The sequence below is a fragment of the Theropithecus gelada genome, chromosome 8, assembly GCF_003255815.1.
Source record: "Theropithecus gelada isolate Dixy chromosome 8, Tgel_1.0, whole genome shotgun sequence".
Taxonomy (NCBI): domain Eukaryota; kingdom Metazoa; phylum Chordata; class Mammalia; order Primates; family Cercopithecidae; genus Theropithecus; species Theropithecus gelada.
This window is the reverse complement of record NC_037676.1, coordinates 109,044,980-109,065,828: the sequence shown is the minus strand read 5'-3', so window position 1 is coordinate 109,065,828 and position 20,849 is coordinate 109,044,980.

Here is a 20,849-nt window from a genome sequence, read left to right as displayed (position 1 = left end):
AACAAACTTCAAACTATACTACAGTGTTACAGTAACCAAAACAGCATGGCACTGGTACAAAAACAGACGCGTTGACCAATGGAACAGAATAGAGAACCCAGAAACAAGACCACACACCTACAATTATCTGATCTTTGACAAACCTGACAAAAACAAGCAATGGGGAAAGGATTCGCTATTCAATAAATGTTGCTGAGATAACTGACTGTAGCCATATGCATGAGATTGAAACTGGATCCCTTCCTTACACCATATACAAAAAATAAATCAAGATGGATTAAAGACTTAAATGTAAACCCAAATCTATAAAAAACCTAGAAGACAACCTAGGCAATACCATTCAGGACATGTTAAGTAACCATTATCCTTATGAATTTCTTTGTGCCTGACAATTCCTTGCCATTTCTTTTATTCTCAATATTTTTTGTTATTTCACTTTAGCTGTGTCCCTTGGAAACAGTATATATTTGACTTTTGTGTTTTTTGTTTGTTTTTTGTTTTTTGACAGAGTCTTGCTCTGTCCCTCAAGCAGGAGTGCAGTGGCATGATGATCTCTACTCACTGCAACCTCCACCTCCTGGGTTCAAGCAATTCTCCTGCCTCAGCCTCCCAAGTAGCTGGGATTACAGGCATGTGCCACCACCCTCAGCTAATTTTTGTATTTTTAGTAGAGACAGGGTTTCACCATGTTGGCAAGGCTGGTCTCGAACTTCTGACCTCAAATGATCTGCCCAACCTCAAAATGATCCTGCCTCAGACTCCTGATTTTCTGGGATTACAGGCATGAGCCACCATGCCCAGCCTCCTTCTCTTTTTTATATAAAAATAGAACCTGTTTATATTTAAGTTACAGACAAGCTTGTTGCTATTTATGTGTATGTCATCTTTTAATACAGCTCTTGTTTATACTTTTCTATCACCTTGTTTCTTTTTCTTTGTGTATCTGCTATATTTTCTCTGCTTGTATTCTTCCAAATGTGTTTGAAATCATCTTCTTCAATCATCAATATCAAGAATGTAACATCTCTCCTACATAAAGAAGAAATTAGCATGTTTTTGTTCAACTTAATTCTCTTCTACCTACTTGGAATTTTTATAAACAAACATTTGTATAACATGTCTTTTATTTATAAAATACGGCTTTTTTAGTCATATATTTTATATATTTTCTTCGGACATGTTTTTATGTTTGAACTACTTTTGTATTTGTTTACAGCAAGAACTTAGGCTTGTTTGTATCTATGTGTTACTATTTTCAGTATTTAATATCCATCTTTTTATGATCTTATTTGTCCTTTCTTAGTGTATTATATCTTATTCCAAAGTATATTTAAAATAATTCTTTAAGTAGATGGGTGGTATATTTGAATTTTTTATTTTATGAGACTTTCTTTTTTAAATATTTTAAATTTCATATATTTACATTTGCAGATTTCACATATACCTTGGATAAAGAGTGAAAAACTGGGTCACAGATTTTTCCCAAGAGTGGATAATAGGTTGTGGCTTTAGAGTCTAATGCTAATGTTTTCTTTTTATTTATTTATTTTTTTTTAATAGAGACAATCTCACTATGTAGGCTAGGCTGTTCCTGAACTCCTGGCCTCGAGCAGTCTTCCCACTTCAGCCTCCAAAAGTGTTGGGATTACAGGCATGAGCCACTACACCTGGCCTAACACTAATGTAAAGAACTATGGGTCGGGCACGGTGGCTCACGTCTGTAATCCCAGCACTTTGGGAGGCCAAGGTGGGTGGATCACTTGATGTCAGGAGTTTGAGACCAGCCTGGTCAACACGGAGAAACCCCATCTCTACTAAAAATACAAAAAAATAGCAGGGTGTGGTGGCGAATGCCTGTAATCCCAGCTACTTGGGAGGCTGAGGCAGGTGAATCGCTTGAACCTGGGAGGCAGAGGTTGCAATGAGCCGAGGTGATGCCATTGCACTCCAGCCTGGGCAACAGGAGCGAAACTCCGTCTCAAAAAAAATAAATAAATAAAAGTGTGAGACCAGTTTCATTTTCATTCATTTGTAACTACTCTGGTTTGCTTCTGTGTTGTTTTTTTCTGCCTGGGTATTTAAAGAGAGTGCTCTCTCTGAAATTTAGCAATTCATCAGGGTATGACTGGGGGTTGTTTTAATCAATTTCACTTGTTATTTGATGAGCCTATTTTACCTATAACTGGTGTTTCTTAGGTCAGTAAAGCTTTATGTTCTCACATTTTATTTTATTTTACTTTATTTTACTTTATTTTATTTTATTTTATTTTATTTTATTTTATTTTATTTTTGAGAAGGAATCTCAGTCTGTCTCCCAGGCCGGAATGCAGTGGCACAATCTCAGCTTAAAAGCTTACTGCAACCTCTGCCTTCCAGGTTCAAGTGATTTGATTCTGAGGTTATTTTTAATATTTATTATGTCCTTCATTGCTTCTATTGAAACTATAAGTCATGCTACATCATTTACGGTTTTGTATATGATTTTTATTATTTTTACCTCCACAAAAGCCACTTTTTGTATTTTCTTGTCTTATATGTATATGCTAGCCATCTTCTTATAGAATTTTTTTGTGTTTTACTGAAAATCTAAAACAGCTTATAAACTTTGCTTTAGTATTTTTTAGAATTTTCCTCTACAGTTTGAAAAAAAAAGTTCTCATTCTTTAGACTGTACAATCTGTCTTAAGTCCAATATTTATTTTATCTGATTTCTTATCTTTAAATGAAGAACACTCTATTCAGTTCAACTGTTTAAAAAAAAAACAACAGCATGAGAACATTCTACTTGAGATTCTGAACTTGGCATTCAAGTCGATGTCCACAGCCTCTAAAGAAATTCTTGATGTCTAATACTCTTTCAGTGTTAATGTTAACTGTGGTAACTGGAGCATGTTAGAAGCATTCCAAAGCCAATGAAGCCTATAAAATGTTCCTCTCACCCCAACCCCAAGAGGACTTCACCAGCAGAAGGCATCTTGATACACCAGAGGATAATGGTTCTGCCCACAGATTCTGGGGCCCAACTGCCCAGGCTCAAATCCTGGCTCCACCCCTTAGGAGTATTGTTACCTAGATGCCTGCCTTGGAGAAGGCCCTCTGGGGCTGTGGTGAAAGAAGTATTTCATAAGCTTTAATGATCTCATCTCTACAACAGGGATAATGATAGCTTTTTTTTTTTCCTTGTAGGGCTGTGAGCATAAAATAAATTGATCTGTGTAAAGCACTTGCAAGAATGCCTGGCACGTAGTTATGTTATACAGCACGGTGATTGTTTTTAGGAAACTTTAGCTTTGAAAGGGATTGTGAGATTGGCAGCCTTAGCATTTGTACAGATCTATGCCCTGTCAAATAGGAACTGAAACAACTAGAGCAATAAATATCACCTGGTGCGCAGATGATTCACTCCACACTGAGGAAACTGCCTCCACAGAGCTGTTCCCTCTTTGGCTGTGTGCTACCCGTGACGTCATGTTCTAACAATTCCGTAAATCCCAGGGTGTATATTCACACCCATTAAAATCCACCCATGGAAACTGGGTCCATAATGATGTAAGTATCCTTACTATCTGATTGGCAGTGAACAACAAAGAAATGAAAAGACAGCTGTGTTTTTGGAATTTGAGACCTCTGGAAGGATAGAGAAATGCACTGAAAAGGCAAATGAGATAGAAGATGGAGAGATGCAGGGCTGCAGGCCGAGCAAGAGAACAGACTTGAAGTGAACTGATTGTTCCAGAGAAACAGACCTATGAAGTTTCAAAGGATTCAGTAAAGAGAACACAGGTTGCAAAAGAATAAAAATGCTAAGGAGTCAACCGTCCAATGAAGGACATTACAGGAAAGGGCGGAGGTGCTGCCTCACTCCACATTCAGGCAGACAGCATCTACTGTGTGCGGAACACCACAGAGGCCCAAAGCATCACCAGATATAATCGATCGCTTGCATGGTGGGGCGCACCTGTAATCCCAGCTATTTGGTAGGCTGAGGCAGGAGGATCTCGAGTCCAGGAGTTCAAGTCCAGCCTGAGCAACACAGCAAAAAGTGTTTATTAAATTCAAAGAAAAAAAAATCAATAGTGAATGTAGAGAAAAGGATTCTCTGCCCCTGTACATATAAAAAAGATTCTGGAAGGGAATAAAATTAAGAGTGGTGCAGGTTTGTGTTGCTACAGAAGGACAAGGAAGAGGGAGGAAATGGTTATGCTCGGATTAATTTGGCCACAAACCCGGCCCATCCCCTTCTGCTCCTGTGATGTTCTGCTCCTGTGATCAAGTAAAAATGCCAAAGGTGAAGCATTTATGTACTTTATATATATGTGTGTGTTTCTCTACCTGATCTTCTCTCACTGTTTGTTATCAACAGTCTTCTTTTTTGTTTCAAACCTAACCATTACAGATTTTCATGATTTATAGATTTTTTAAAAACTAAAACTACCTAAATAAAATAGATTTTGACCCATAAATACTAAAGAAGTTAAGAAAACATCATAGATTCTGTATGTTCCTCCACTCTAACCAGATCGAGTACAGTTTTCTGGTAATTTTGTTTGAAACTGCTTCAATAATTTACATATTCAGGTAAAAACTCACTTTGATCTTAAGCATCTAAACAATTCACGTCCATTTTTAACACCACCATATTTCCTCCTTGATTCAGCTTTGCCATTACCTTGAGCAGTCACGGTTTAGATCGAGTCTGATGCAATTCTCACTGTGTCCTCAAGATGGCAGGCGGGGATTTAGACTGAGCTTCAGGGTTCTAGCAAAGCCTTTTTACAGCTTTTTTTCTCGGAGTTTGGTCTCCTGTTACTGAATCTATCAACAAATATTTTGGGAATATGCATATTATGTTTCAAAGATTATGCGAGATTTTGTTGGGCAATACTATTCAGTTTTTCAAAGTGCCTTATTAATGCACCATATAGTTAAAAAAAAAAAAAGAAAAACAGCACTGGGTGTTTTTGGTTTGTGGAAGAAAAGGCAAGGACTTTTGTATAATGTAATTATACTGTACGCAGGATGCTGCAACTGAAAAACATGGAGGTAAAGTAGCAAACACACAAGACAATAGTCAGCATATGAGAATGAGAATACCTGGAACATTTTTTAAAACCTACCAGGATTACCACAAAAATCTGGAGATTGACTTCAAAATTCCAACCTTCTTTTGTTCCCAAAAATATTTCCTTTGGAATTTGTTTACAATAATAAAACTATAAAATAGTTTTTCAGACACCAATGTTAATCTTGCTTATTGATTACAGTTTGAATGATCAATACTAAGAAATCAATCTTCACCGTGTTACAAAAGTCAATAAAAAGAGTTATATTTTAAAATAAGGGAAATTTGAAAGGTCAAGAGATACCAGGAAATACATTCTTTCCAGAATCTTAAAATTTAAATGAGATAATTTTTCTTTCTACCATACTGATATGAGGCAACCTAGATTTAAGCAAAACTGAAGTCACTGAAAAATTATATATAATACAGCTTATTTTTTCACATTTGTGTTCATTTTCTTAGCATTCCATTAGCTGTTTAATATCATTAATTAAATTAAAATTATAAAAGATAAATTTTAAGATTAGTATCCAAGATTAGGGAAGGCTAAAATAACATGATCAAATGCAAAGTGGTTTTATGGATTAAATCTATCTGGGAAGAGAAAAAAGGATATTTAGTGGAAAATAGGTGAAATCGGAATGAAGTCTGCAGTTAATAGTGTGGGATCAATGTTAATTTCTTAGTGTTGAGGAACTATGGTATGTGACATGTGAATATTAGGAAAAGGCGAGCTAAGTGAAGGTTATATAGACACTTCCTATATTTGTAGCTTTTCTATAAATCTAATATTATCACAAAATAAAAAGTTAAAACAATATTAGTACCCAATCTATTCAACATTGTTGAGCACCTCCCATATATCAGATAATGATCTGGATGCTGAAGACACACACCCTACCAAAGTTGCTGACAACCTAGTAGAAAATTTATATTGTTATATTACAAAATATGTCTTTACTAAACATTTTGAAAATTTACCACACTTATTTTCTTTTTAAATTTTAATTCCTTTTAGAAATGGGTCTCACTGTGTTGCTCAGGTTGGTCTCAAGCTATCCTCCTGCCTCAGGCCCTCAAAGTGCTGAGATTATGAGCACAACCAGCCAATTTTCTTTGGAAGAAATAAAAATATATCAAATTAATTAATGTGAGTGAGAGAGATATGGTATAAAAAGCAAAGAAGGGAGACGTCAAGTGGAGAAACAAAAGGAATAATGGCAGAAACAAAGAAAAGTTGTATTGATGAAGTACACAATCTGGTATGGTGGTAGAAACCCTCTCCACAATGCTTAATCTGTAAACTTTTTCTTATTTAAAATATGCAATTATTAAATAGCTGCAAAACAAATATGACTAATATGACACCATTCACGTGGGTAATTTCATGGATACCTTGTTTTACATCGTATCATTTGGCTTGCATGAATGGGACATGTGAACCCCATTCTAATAATATGCTTTGTAGATCGTGAGGAAAGAGAGGTTAGAGAGAGAAGAAAAAAGCACACGAATAAAACATCTTGTGGAAAATGAGAAAAAGAAGAGAAATACCAGGGAGGGAAATGGAAAAATGAAAAGGCATCCTCAATCCAAACATTTTTCTCTAGTTCTTTAATACTCAAATAATCCATCTCTTATATTAAAAATTTAAAAAGATCCCCTTGAAGACTTTTATTTGGGGGATAAGTTCAGAGACTGAAATACATTCATTCATTCATTCATTTAGAGATGGAGCCTCACTCTGTCACCCAGGCTGGAGTGCAATGGCAAGATCTTGGCTCACTGCAACCTCTGCCTCCTGGGTTCAAGCAATTCTCCTGTCTCAGCCTCCCGAGTAGCTGGGACTACAGGCACACGCCACCAAGCCTGGCTTTTTTTTTTTTTTTTTTTTTTTTTTTAGTAGAAAGGGTGGTTGTTTCATCATATTGGTCAGGCTGGTCTCGAACTGCTGACCTCAGGTGATCCACCAGCTTCAGCCTCCAAAAGTGCTGGGATTACAGGCATGAGCCACAGTGCCTGACCAATTGAAATCTTTATACTGAGAGAAACATGTTCTTGTTTAAAGACAGTATTTTTAGCTTGCCTGTCTCTTCATTGGTTTCATTGTATATAGATGGAGATTCTGATTTAGAATTATCTGTATCAATTTTGATATAGTATTTTCTTTACACTTTGAAAAGTCATCTCACTAAAATAAAATTTGCTCTTTCAATAAGAAAATAAAAAAGGAAAGGCATCCTGCCTCGTCCAAAAATTCAATCTTGAAATATTGAAATAAACAAGTCTGGTATATGCTGAGCCAACCCTACTCAGGATCCAGTTATCACCATTGATTACCAGCAGATGGCACAGATAATGAACTCTATGCTGAAAGGATGCAGGAACTCTCAGAAGGGAGGCTAGCAAATTCTGAGAAAGTCACATTTTCATCCTCCTTTACATATCAAGAATAACATAGCCTCCTCTTGTCTCTTTTCAAAAATTGAACCATACAATTTTCTTGAACACATCACAGTCTGTAACAAAGTATACTTCAGTACCAGGGAGCTTGGGATATGATACAGGTAAAATATATATATTTAAAAATTGAGCTGACTGGCCACCTTGAATTTTATAATAACACAACTATTTTATGAGAAATTATTTCTCATGTCAAAAACTCAAAGTTCATAAAGTGGAAAATGCCCAGAGAAAGGCAACCAAAAAGATCAGAGGAGAAAGGGTGCTGACAGTTTGGAATGTGTAGATTTATAAAGGCAAGCCTGGAAAGGGAACAGGAAAATGAATAAAACAATAGCATGGATAAACAGAGTCACTCATCAAATTCTGTAACGTGAAAATACTGTTTGAAATCTGAATGAAGTAGAGCTAGAATATATTTAAATATTTGTTCTTTCAACTGGTTAAATTTTGGGACTAAAGGGGTGATAAAAATCAGAAATGTGTAGAGATTAAATCAAAACTGGTTTGAAGAAAAGAATTTTGACTACAATATGCTAAGAGATCATTTTGTGATGGTTTGCCCAATGTCCCTTCACAATGTGTGTGATTGTTATAAGAACAGTCGGGTTACAATGTGACCTGTCCACCAGTCGATGAGTTTCCTTCCTTTTGAAAATCTGAACCTAAGTCAAGAGAACCGAGATAGTCTAAGCCCATGTTGTCATACACAAACCCTGGGGGTTGTGGCTGTGTTCCGCCATGTAGACAGAGGATCAAAAAACGCTGGTGTATAGTAAGAGGAAAATGTAAACCCAAACACAGTAAGGAGTAGAAAGTAAAGCCAGAAAGAGCCTTGATAGGGGTTCAGGTCCCCCGAATCCCTAAAAGGAATTTCCAGAGGCCCAGGGCATTCCTGTTCTTTGATTCCATGATATACCAATAATCTTATAGTGAAATTTAAATTGGTTTCAGATCCTTTTAACCAAAATAATCCCAACTAAAACAAAAGCTGTATACCACTGTCTCTTCCTTTCTCTTTCTCTCTCCGATCTTTTGGTCCGCTGCTGTAGACTGTTTATGTATACATAAAACTTACATGTTGAAGCCTAACATTCAATTTGATGATCCTAGGAGGTTGGGCCCTTATAACTGTCATTAGTGCCTTTATAAAAGAGACTCCAGAGACTCCCCACTTCTGCCATGTGAGGACACAGTGACAGGATGGCTATCTATAAACCAGGGAGTGGGTTCTCACCAAATACTAATCTGCTGACACTTTGATCTTAGGACTTTCCAACCTCCAGAACTATGAGCAATACATTTCCATTTATAAGCCAGTCAGTTCATGGTACTTCGTTATAGAGGTCTGAACAAACTACTACATGTCCTCTCTCATATCTGCATTTCCTCTGTATCTAACCAGTATATATAACAGAGAGAAAACTATTAAAAGCAATTACATCCCTGCTAGTAAGTAGAGAATGTTAACCACAGCCACAGCTACTTGGGTTTCAGGTGGGTGCAGTGGGATAGCGTCTCCTGATAATGCAAGCAAACAAAATAGAAAGAACAATTACTGTTAGTGACGAGTCTGAGCCTGAAGTAGTACTCAGTCTAGAAGGTTTTCTTATCTTGCTGAATACAACAGAGGTCTTTAAAACTTCTTCCACTGGCACCACACTATCCAGAGATAGCATCATGCAGAGGTTGCATTAAAAAAATTACCAGCCGGGCGCGGTGGCTCACGCCTGTAATCCCAACACTTTGGGCGGCTGGGATAGGCAGATCACGAGGTCAAGAAATTGAGACCATCCTGGCCAACATGGTGAAACCCCGTCTCTACTAAAGATACAAAAATTAGCTGGGCACGGTGGCGGGCGCCTGTAGTCTCAGCTACTCGGGAGGCTGAGGCAGGAGAATGGCGTGAACCCGGGAGGCAGAGCTTGCAGTGAGCTGAGATCGCGCCACTGCACTCCAGCCTGGGCAACAGAGCGAGAAGACTCCGTCTCAAAAAAAAAAAAAAAAAAAAAAAAAAGCAAGATAAATCTTATTTATAACATTTAGCATTTATCATAAATAAATGGGAACAGAAATATCCATTCATAGAAATGAGGTTGTTGAAAACCCTAAACGATTATGGCAGTTAGTATATCACCTCTGGCTCCAGAAAAGACAGAGTAGTGTAATCACGGAAGGCACGCCCCAGTCCATGGATCACTGATGATGTGGAAGTGGTCTTATTGGTACCCAATCTACTCAACAGACATCACTGAGCACCTGCCAAGCAAGAATCAGAACCAACATTTTGTTTACATTTCTATCGCAAGGATTTCGCCAGTTCCCTGGGTTATTAAGAAGAGAATTACCTTGCACTGACATCTCTCATTTCTAGGAGGAAGTAAAAGTTCCAGCACATGGGGCTACTTGGACTAGACGATCTCAATTTTTCCTTCCAGCTCAACATGTTGCTGTACTTTTTATATTTCTAAATGGAAAGCACTTTTTGGTAGACACTGTTAAAAAAAACTATTTGCAATGACAGTAGAGGACCTGGGAAAGTGGTGACAAGACAGGAAATCAGTGTGTATAAAAAGCCATTTATTTCATCAAAAGAGGATTTTTCTTGTTAAAATGTTTGAAGTACTTAGAATATGTCAAACTCAAAATATCTCTGTGGAATGGATATGATGATGTATAAAGCTAGACAGCACACCAAATTGACTCATTTTATTCTCATCATAGATTCACATGCATTAAGAAATGAATCAAAAATATGTATTTCCATGTAATATCCGGGTATATGAATGTGTGTGTGTGTACTGACCATATATGTATTTTTTCACACTTTTTCTACTTTGACACGGCAATACAGGTTGGCAGCCTTCTCTTATAGGAAAACCTCAATATTAGATTGGAGTTAAAGTTATTTAGGAATAATAAAATTAACTTTTATTGAGAAGTCATTGTGTACCAGGCACTTTTATATGTGCTTTGTGTATACATAATCCTCATTGTACATCTATGTGTCAGGTACTATGATTATCAGCACACCCTTTTATAGATGAATAAACCAAACTACAGAGAAATTTTCCATTTTGTCCCATGACCCACATCTAGGAACTTGCAGTGTTGCAGTTTGAACCCAGGCATCCTATGTTCAGACCTACAGTCATAACCCCCAAATAACCCAGCTTCTGAGAAGCCATTAGGGATAGAATTGTACACACAGGGGCTTGGTGTGGGCTCTGTAGGGCTGTCATAGCTTGATGCCACAATTCAGGTGGGAGGAGCTGATACAAAATTGGAATGGACTGTTTGGAGAGGGTACAGTGGATATGTATCTACTCTGCAGACAAATCACATGTAATAAAGGAGCAAATACAAATTAAAAGCCAATTCCACTCTATTCACTTTGTGTCATAGGAAATGACAGAAACCACAAAAGGAAACATCTGGATTGCTCCCTACTTTGCTCATATAAAATTGAAAACTATTATGATGTGATCAAGACCACCAGCATACACCCCCTTGGATCATTTAGAGATTGTTCCACTCACTTACTTACTCACACATTTGAGAGCTAATAGAGCAATATAAATGTCCTAATGGGACCTGTTGTATTTTATATACTGCTTGCTGGATTTTTAAAAATATTTAATAATTTTTGGTAATATATTTTCACATTGCCTTTTAGAATTGGAAATTCTATGAAAGTTACTTATAAAGGGTTAAAAAGATGACTTTATGTGGAAGCATAGTGTATAAAAAATACTAAAAGTATGGTGGCTTCATTGAAGGGGCTGCAGAGTTCTGGACTCCCACCATCACCCCCACCACCACACGCACACTCTCAATCTTTTTTTCTCTCTCCTTACCCTCAGAGAATCCATAAATGTCTCTATTCAACTCATAGGCCTCCAGATCACAGTTTGAAAAGCACTGGCTTAACTGAATGGGAAACAAATGGGAAGCCTTCCTGAATTCTGGAGGTGATGTATACTGCTGTCTGAGGACCAGAAAGATCATGTTTTGGTGACTCTGGCAAAGGGAGTTAGTGTACTCAATTTCCCAGAAGGTCTCCATGAAAATGATAGTGGTAGGGAAGGGATAACGTGGTAATTCTGAAATACCCAAGCACATATGATAGACTAGACACAAGTCCTTTTGATTTAGGATTTGAGAAGAGTCTTCAAGTCATTCTAAGGAGAGAGGGAGTCAAGCTTAGAAGATTTTATGAAGGTTATTAGTACACATAGAGCAGAGGGAAGGTGAAGGAATAAATGACTATGGTCAGAGGCAGAATGTCAGTCTGATATTAGTGACAAAAATGCTTCCTGATAGTGATAAGTACAAAGAAGAGTCACTGAAGTAAATCTGAAGATGACTGCTTAAAAGTGAGAAAATTAAGGAATGACGCTAGATTGCTGCCAGGATCATCATCAATATAGATGGAAGGAAGAAAAAGCCAGGAAGTATACTGAAGAGAATAAAGCACATTTGATGGAGAATCAACTGCTACAAGCATTGAGCAATATATCGGAAAGTTCAAAAGGTTCTTAGTAAGCAAGTGTGGGACAAGCATCATATAGATGGAAAGCACAATCACAAGTGATGGTGGAGGTCTTCATCCCAACTGGGAAGCCTTATGATATCTGTGTTAAATTTCATCATATTACAGACTTTTGCTCTGGCTGAGATGCTTTTCTGATTATATGTCTGTTACTCCAAAATTTTACCATTTTTTTCCATCTTAAATTCATGAAATCAACTTAGGTCTCAACCAGCATTTTTAATAAAATGGGATAAAATATTAAATGTATTTCACAGAGTAAGAGTTAGTATTGTTTTGTGAGATCTTTGTATTAAATATATGTGCATACATTTATTATGTGTATAACAATGTGTGTGTGTTCTAAATTACAATATAAAACTTGTCTTTTCTTCCTGTTGGGTTATGTTCAAGATAATTTGGAAAGCCATTGGATTAGACAAACTGCTGGTAATGATGATAGTGTGGGTGGGGAAAGGCATTCTCATAAGCTTCAAGAGAGAACATCAAACAGTACAAACATTGTAGAGGGCAATTGGCAATAGGTGTACTGAAAGTCTCAACGTTGTTCGGAACTTTTGATCTTGTAATTCTGCCACTCAAAATTTAGCCTAAAGAAGTATTTGATCAAGTACTTAGGCACAAACGTTTTTTCACAGCAACATGAATAATAATGAAAACCTGGAAACAACTAAAGGTCAAATGAAGTAATACTCTAAACAAAGGTTGTGGCAGGTATACAACATACAACCAAAGATGCTAGTTGTTATTTACCAATATGGAAAGATATTTATTATAAGATTACATAACACAAATAGCATCATCCAAGTTTTGTGGTTTTCTAAATTTGTGTCCACAGAGACATTTCTGAAAGGATCTATATGCAAAAACTGTAAAAATCAGTAACTCTGTGGGAGGTAGGGAGGCATTACGGATAAGTTCTATTTTTCCCCATTTCGATTATTTCAAACATGCTTTTGTCTAAAATGAATATGGATTTCTATTTTAGAAACATTGATAATTATTCCAATCTTGTTCAATCTGAGATACGATGACTTTCAGACCTTATGCCTGGAGACCAACCTCTGACGCTCAGCCCAAACAATTTCTTAAAAGAGTATTTTGACTTATGTATGTTATACGCTAAAGTTTGAAAAGGGAAATCAGAATTGTGTATAAAGGAGACAAGAAGAAATTGATCCAACTAGAACAGGAGATGCTTTTCATAATTACATTATAAGATTAGATAATAAAAGGAAGTCAATATGATATCAGGTCTAAAGGTTTAAGATTTGCAATATGGACTTGATCTTCATACGTTCACCATTACCAAGCCACCACTACAAAAGCTGCTAAAAGGAGCTCTAAATCTTGGAACAAATCCTGGAAACACATCAAAACAGAACTTTGAAGCACAAATCACACAGGACCCATAAAACAAAAATATGAGTTAAAAAGCAAAAACAAAAAACAAACAAAAAAACAGTACACAGGCAACAAAGAGCACAATGAATGTGAAAGTACCTCACAATTCAATACTAGCACTTACTCTTGCATATTCTGTGAAACTCATCCAGTTCTCTAGAGCAGTGAGAAAGTCAGATGGGAGATGAGGACAGGGCAGTCCCTGACCTTCTGATGCTCAAATACATTACATTTGCATTTTTAGCTCTCTCCCCCCATACTGAGCTCAGTGGTATGGGGAGAAAATCTATGGCCGCTACTATTCAAGCTCTCAAACAGGTAGTAGGCAAGTTCATTCTCTCCCCAGACCTCAAATCCTATGGCAGTGGAGGGTAGGGGGTGTTGAGGCTGGTGAGTCAGGACACCACATCCCCACTAACTATTATCTAACTCATTTTATTTCCACAGATAGCTCTTACATCTGGTAGAATGTACCCTTAGTTTTACACATGAAGTTAAGATTTTGAGGTCCTTTATTTTAAATTGGTCTGTCTTTGTCAACTCTTTCTTTGAACAAAAACCAGACCTCAGGAATGGAGCCCAAGATTCTCTGAGCCTTTATTCTAAGGAGATTGCCATCTCTAGTTGTCAACAGCTCAGAAACCCATGGGTGAGAACAGCTGGGAACAAAACTCTTGGCTGGAAAAAGGAAGTAGGAGATTAACAAAATATATTCCCACTGGAGGCATAAATAAAAAATAAAAATAAAATTTAAAAACAATGAAAATATATTCCTATGATTCTAATTTTTTAACACATTTTCAGAAGGAGGCAGGAATATGATATAAAGCCATGAACTAGTAAATTGAGGATAAGGTATTTCAGGAGAGATAGACATAACAGGAAATTCATACTGAATGGTAACTTACAGGAGTATAGAATGATAAATTTAATATGCCATTGTATGGTGACTCTGCAGCAGAAACACCCACTTCAGAATGCTTAGTTCCCTTTACTTGTCACAGATGAATTTCCAGCTCCTATCCAAGGCCAACCACTCCGCTGGTACAATGGATCCTTACATTACCTACCCTTCAAAGATTTTGCTTCTGAATAGACCCCATTTCTCTCCCATGTCATCCTTTTACTGTCTTGATGGGGTCATTTCTAACAACATACTTAGGTGCTATAATATCTGCCATCTTTCTTTTTTTTTTTTTTTTTTTTTTTGAGATGGAGTTTCATTCTTGTTGCCCGGCCTGGGGTGCAAATGGCACAATCTTGACTCACCACAACCTCCGCCTCCCGGGTTCAAGCGATTCTCCTGCCTCGGTCCCCCGAGTAGCTGGTATTACAGGCATGTACCATCAAGCCCGGCTAATTTTGCATTTTTTTTTTAAATACAGAGTTTCTCCATGTTGGTCAGGCTGGTCTCGAACTCCCGACCTCAGGTGATCCGCCCGCCTTGGCCTCCCGAAGTGCTGGGATTACAGGCATGAGCCACAGTGCCCAGCCCCAATATCTGCCATCTTTCAAAAGACCCCGCATCTGCTATATTAATCTGTTCTCATGCTGCTAATAAAGATTTACAAGATTTACCCAAGACTAGGTAATTTATAAAGGAAAGAGGTTTAATGGACTCACAGTTCCACGTGGTTGGGGAGGCCTCACAATCATGGCAGAAGGTAAAGGAGAAGCAAAGGCACAGCCTTATATGGCAGCAGGCAAGAGAGCTTGTGTGGGGGAACTGTCATTTATAAAACCATCAGATCTCGTGAGACTTATTCATGATTACAAGAACAGTATGAAGGAACCCACCCCCACGACTCAGTTATCTCCACCTGGCCCCACCCTTGACACGTGCGGATTATTACAATTCAAGGTGAGACTTGGGTGGGGACACAGCCAAACCATATCATCCACCAACCTTTTTCTGTTTTCCTATTTATAGCAAAATTTCTCAAGATTTGGTCTGTACTCACAGTCTCCATTTCATCACTTCCCATTCTTAGAAATCCACTGGCTATGCTTTAACTTATTCTAAACAAGTTATCCTAATAACCCCATGGAAACCTCACTTGAGACCACCAATGGACAATCTGAAGGTCAATTCTCCCAGCTCATCTACGAAAACCACTCGGCAGCATTTGGCATAGCTGACTATTTTCCCCTTGAAACATTGTCTGCAGTTGTTCTCCAGGATATTACACTCTGGGAATACGGCTCCTATTCATGGATCCATCTTTCTCAATCTCTTTTGCTGGCTTTGCTGGCTCCTCTTCTTCAGCCAACTCTTTTTTATTTATTTTTATTTATTTATTTTTTTTTTTTTGAGACAGAGTCTCTGTGGCCCGGGCTGGAGTGCAGTGGTGCGATCTCAGTTCACTGCAAGCTCTGCCTTCTGGGGGTTCATGCCATTCTCCTGCCTCAGCCTCCCGAGTAGCTGGGACTACAGGCGCCTGCCACCACGCCTGGCTAATTTTTTGTATTTTTCATAGAGACGGGGTTTCACCGTGTTAGCCAGGATGGTCTCAATCTCCTGACCTCGTGATCCACCCGCCTCGGCCTCCCAAAGTGCTGGGATTACAGGCGTGAGCCACTGGGCCTGGACTTCCTCAGCCAACTCTTGTCTATCCTCACTGTCCCTAATGAGCCCTCTCAATGTTCTTGCTTTAAGTGCTTTAAATACCATTTATAAGCTGAAGATTTTCAAATCTTTAGCTCTGTTCTTGACACCTACTCTGAGATCCAGAAAGACTGCTCTGTGTCTCTAATATGCAATAGACACCTCAAATTCAATTGCCCCAAATAGAACTCAAAATCCTCCCTCAGTCTAAAGATGAAAACAAATGCAAACAAATATTGAACTCTATTTAATAGATTGTTTTTCATGGTGATATGAATTAGCAATTCTGAAACTATTTTGCATACATTTCAGGACTGAGCAAATGGTTGATATATTGATAATCATGGGAACTAGATATCTCCGTTACAGAAGAAACTACAAATATGGGAATGAAAAAGTATAGACTGGAATGGAAAGCATAAGCATGAACTATGATGTTTGACATAGATAATAGAATGTAAATAAATATAGTTACACACCACAAACACACACACACACACACACACATACACACACACACACACAACTCTTTCTGCTGAAAAGACAGTAGCATTGACACCCCAGGAGCAATGACCTTGCCTAGCATATACATTTTGACTTCAAAATACCATTCCTTACAATAAGGAACCAAGGAATCTTGGAAATCATGAAGCACCAAAAGTACATCATAAACCTGGAATACCTTGTTCCAGAAAGTAAGCAATTGCTCAAAGAATAATGGGAGCATTCAAAAAAGCTGCAAGAATTAGCATGAAGATGTTCTCAATGGCTATATTTCTTGGGAAATTGGAGCAGCAAAAATAATTAATGAGAATAGATAATAATCCATTGAATAAAGCAAAAATCCATAACCCAACACTAATATAAATACATAAATAAATAAGTAGTATATGCAGGAGAAAGTATAGCTTTATCTTACAGTTGAATGCCAATCCATGTAAAAGCAATGACATAGTTAGGGGAAAATTATCGTTTTACAACTACTCTGTAAGAACTGATTTAGGTCAAAATCACCAGTGGTGTGTTTGATGAGGAACAGGGTATTTACATAACCTCTGAGTATCTGACAAAGGGAAATATAGTCACTTTACAGTGGAGCCAGCTGGTGGACGGCTTAACGTAGAAATCAAAGTTAGTATCACCAATAGTGGGCAGCACTTTATCACATGCTTTCTGATATGATATACTGAGAAACACTTAACATTATTACTCTAATTTCCCTGCTGAAAATACATAAGTGAATCTAAGCATGAGAAAGCCATAGATAAACCCAAATTGAAGGACATTCTAGAAATTGCCTATCCTCTTAAAATATTTAAAGCTCAAGAAAGATAAAAAAGAATGAGGAAATGAAATGTCCTAGATTAAAGGAGACTAAAGATATGGGAAAACTAAAAACAAATCATCACAGTGGAATACTAGGCTAGGAAGAAAAACACATTATTGGGACAACTAGAAATTTGAGTATATGAGTTAGATAAGAGATACTTAGTATTTAGTTTCCTGATTTGGATCATTTTGCTGTAGTTATGTAAGTCCTTATTCTTAGGAACTGCACCCAGAAATGTTTAAGGAGTTAAGGGGTGCTTTGCAACTTAATTTTAAATAAATCAGAAAAAAAAAAGAAGGAGAAAGCAAAGAGGGCAGAGTGTTAATAAGTGCTGAATGTGAATATGGAGAAGGAAGTTGTACTATTTTTGCAAATTTCTTATGACATTGAAATTGTATTAAAATTAAAAGTCAATTGTTTTTAGAAGAATTGGGAGCAGCAAAGATGTCATAAATAATGCCAGCAGCTAATATCAAGTTAAGCAAGAATAAGAGAATTCAAGTGTGTACTAAGAAGGAATGTTAGAGTTTTACCTCATAAAGGAAGCTATTCAGAAGAAGATACAGTCTAAGTTATGGTAATGGTTGATTTTATATGTCAACTTGGCAGGCCTAAGGGATGCCCAGATAGCTGGTAAAACAGTATTTGTGGGTGTGTCTGTGAGGGTGTTTCTAGAAGGGATTAGCATTCGGGCAGTAGACTGAGTAAAGAAAATTGTTCTCACCAATGTGAGTGGGCATGATCCAATTCACTGAGGGCCCGAGTAGAACAAGAAGTGGGACAAATTGGTTCCCTCTGCTTGAGCTGGGACATCCATCTTCTCCTGCCCTCAGACATTGACACTTCTGGTTCTTGGGCCTTCAGACTCAGATGGGGACTGACGTCATTGGCTCCTCTGGTTTTGAGGCCTTCGGACTTCAACAGGAACTACACCATCAGCTTTCCTGGGTGTAGCTGCAAGATGGCTGATCATGAGACTTCTTAGCCTCCATAATGATGGGTCATCTCCTCATAATAAATCTCTTTCTATGTAGAGTTGGTTCACAGTATCCATGGGTTTAGCATCAGTAGATTCAACCCACCATGGATCAAAAATATTTAGACTTTAAAAAATAACACTATAAAAATAAAAACAAAAATTAAAAAACAGTATTGGCCAGGCGCGGTGGCTCAAGCCTGTAATCCCAGCACTTTGGGAGGCCGAGGCGGGTGGATCACGAGGTCAGGAGATCCAGACCATCCTGGCTAACATGGTGAAATCCCGTCTCTACTAAAAATACAAAAAATTAGCCGGGCGTGGTGGCGGATGCCTGTAGTCCCAGCTACTCGGGAAGCCGAGGCAGGAGAATGGCGTGAACCCAGCAGGCAGAGCTTGCAATGAGCTGAGATCGCATCACTGCACTCCAGCCTGGGCGACAGAGTGAGACTCCATCTCAAAAAAAAAAAAAAAATATATATATATATATATATATATATATAATATTTTAATATCAACCAAAAATAGTTGACATACTGCATTAAAAATAATATAGTATATCAACAATTTAAATAGCATTTATATTGTGTTAGGTATTACAAGTATACTAGAAATGATTTAAAGTATATGGAAGGATGTGTGTAAGTTGTATAACATTTTCTATAAGGCACTTGGGCATCCACAGATTTTGGTATCCACAGGGGTCCTGGAACCAATCCCTCTGAGATACTGAGGGATGAGTGAACGTGTATCCTACTTCCTACTGGTTTTGTTTCTCTGGAGAACCCTAATTACTGATAGTTTTAAAAAAAGAAGCCCAAGATCTTGGCATTGTGAAAGTCAAGGAAGAGAGGCCAGTCATCAACAGAGAGTTTGAATTCTACAAATATGATAACAGTGATTCAGCTATAGAGAAAGACTCTTTTTAAGTTGTTGAAATCTTTAAGATAGAATTAGTCAACCATAGCAATGAGGATAGAGAGAAACCGATCCAAGTGGAAAATATTGGACATCCAGAGAAAGGCACTAAAACAAAAATGAGCTAGGGTACAGTGAGGGAGGAGCAGAAAATAGGAGCTTAACATGTATGATCTTTCCAGGATCCATGAGAAGTTAGAAATAAATCCTCTATTTAATAGGGCAGCCAGGAAGTGATATATTATTGGAGAGAACTAAAGTTCTTCAAACAAAAAGGAGTATAAAGTGTTCCAGAGAAATATTGAAACTATGGGGTTGTATATTAATCTGTTCTCATGCTGCTCTGAAGAAACACCTGAGACTCAGTAATTCAAAAAGAAAGAGGTTTAACAGGGCTGGGGAGGCCTCAGGAAATTTACAATCATGGAGGAAGGGGAAGCAAATACATCCTTCTGAGAGACAGGACTAGCTGAATTTCCTAGGCTAAGAATTCCTAAGCCTAGCTGGGGAAGGTGACCACAACTACCTTTAAACACAGGACTTATAACTCAGCTCACACCTGACCAATCAGGTAGTAAAGAGGGCTCACTAATATACCAATTAGGCTAAAAGCAGGAGGTAAAGAAATAGTCAAATCATCTATCATCTGAGAGCACAGTGGGAGGGACAATGATTGGGATATAAACCCCAGGCATTTGAGCCAGGAGTGGGCAACCTCCTTTGGGTCCCCTCCCATTGTATGGGAACTCTGATTTCACTCTGTTAAGTATTGCAACTGCGCACTCTTCTGGTCCATGTTCTGCCTCGAGCTGAGCTTTCACTCACCGTCCACCACTGCTGTTCGCCACCATCACAGACCTGCCATTGACTTCCACCCCTCGGGATCCAGCAGGGTGTCCACTGCATTTCTGATCCAGTGAGGCATCCACTGCCATTCGCAATTGGGCTAGAGGCTCGCCATTATCCCTGCATGGCTAAGTGCCCGGGTTTGTCCTAATTGAACTGAACACTAGTCACTGGGTTCCATGGTTCTCTTCCATGACCCACGGCTTCTAATAGAGCTGTAACACTCACCACATGGCCCAAGGTTCCAGTCCTTGGAATCCGTGAGGCCAAGAACCCCAGGTCAGAGAACAAAAGGCTTGCCACCATCTTGGGAGCAGTCCGCCCCATCTTGGGAGCAGCCTGCCACCATCTTGGGAGCTCTAAGATAAAAGACCCACCACGTAACATTTGGTGGCCCGTACGGGGATTCTTCAAAGTGGTAATATCGAACAACTTTCGTTTGCTATTCTGTCCTGTTCCTTCCTGATAATCGGACCAAATACTGGGCACCTGTCAGCTGGTTAAAAACGATTAGCATGGCCACTGGACTTAAGACTCAGGTGTGAGGCTTCCTAGAAAAGGTTTTCTAACAATCCCCAACCCTTGTGGGTTGGGAGGGTTGGTCTGCCTGGAACCAGCTCCCACTTTCACAATTTCCTGAGGGGAAGCCGCAGGCTGACTACAGGCAGAAAGCTGTCATTCAGAACTCCCGGC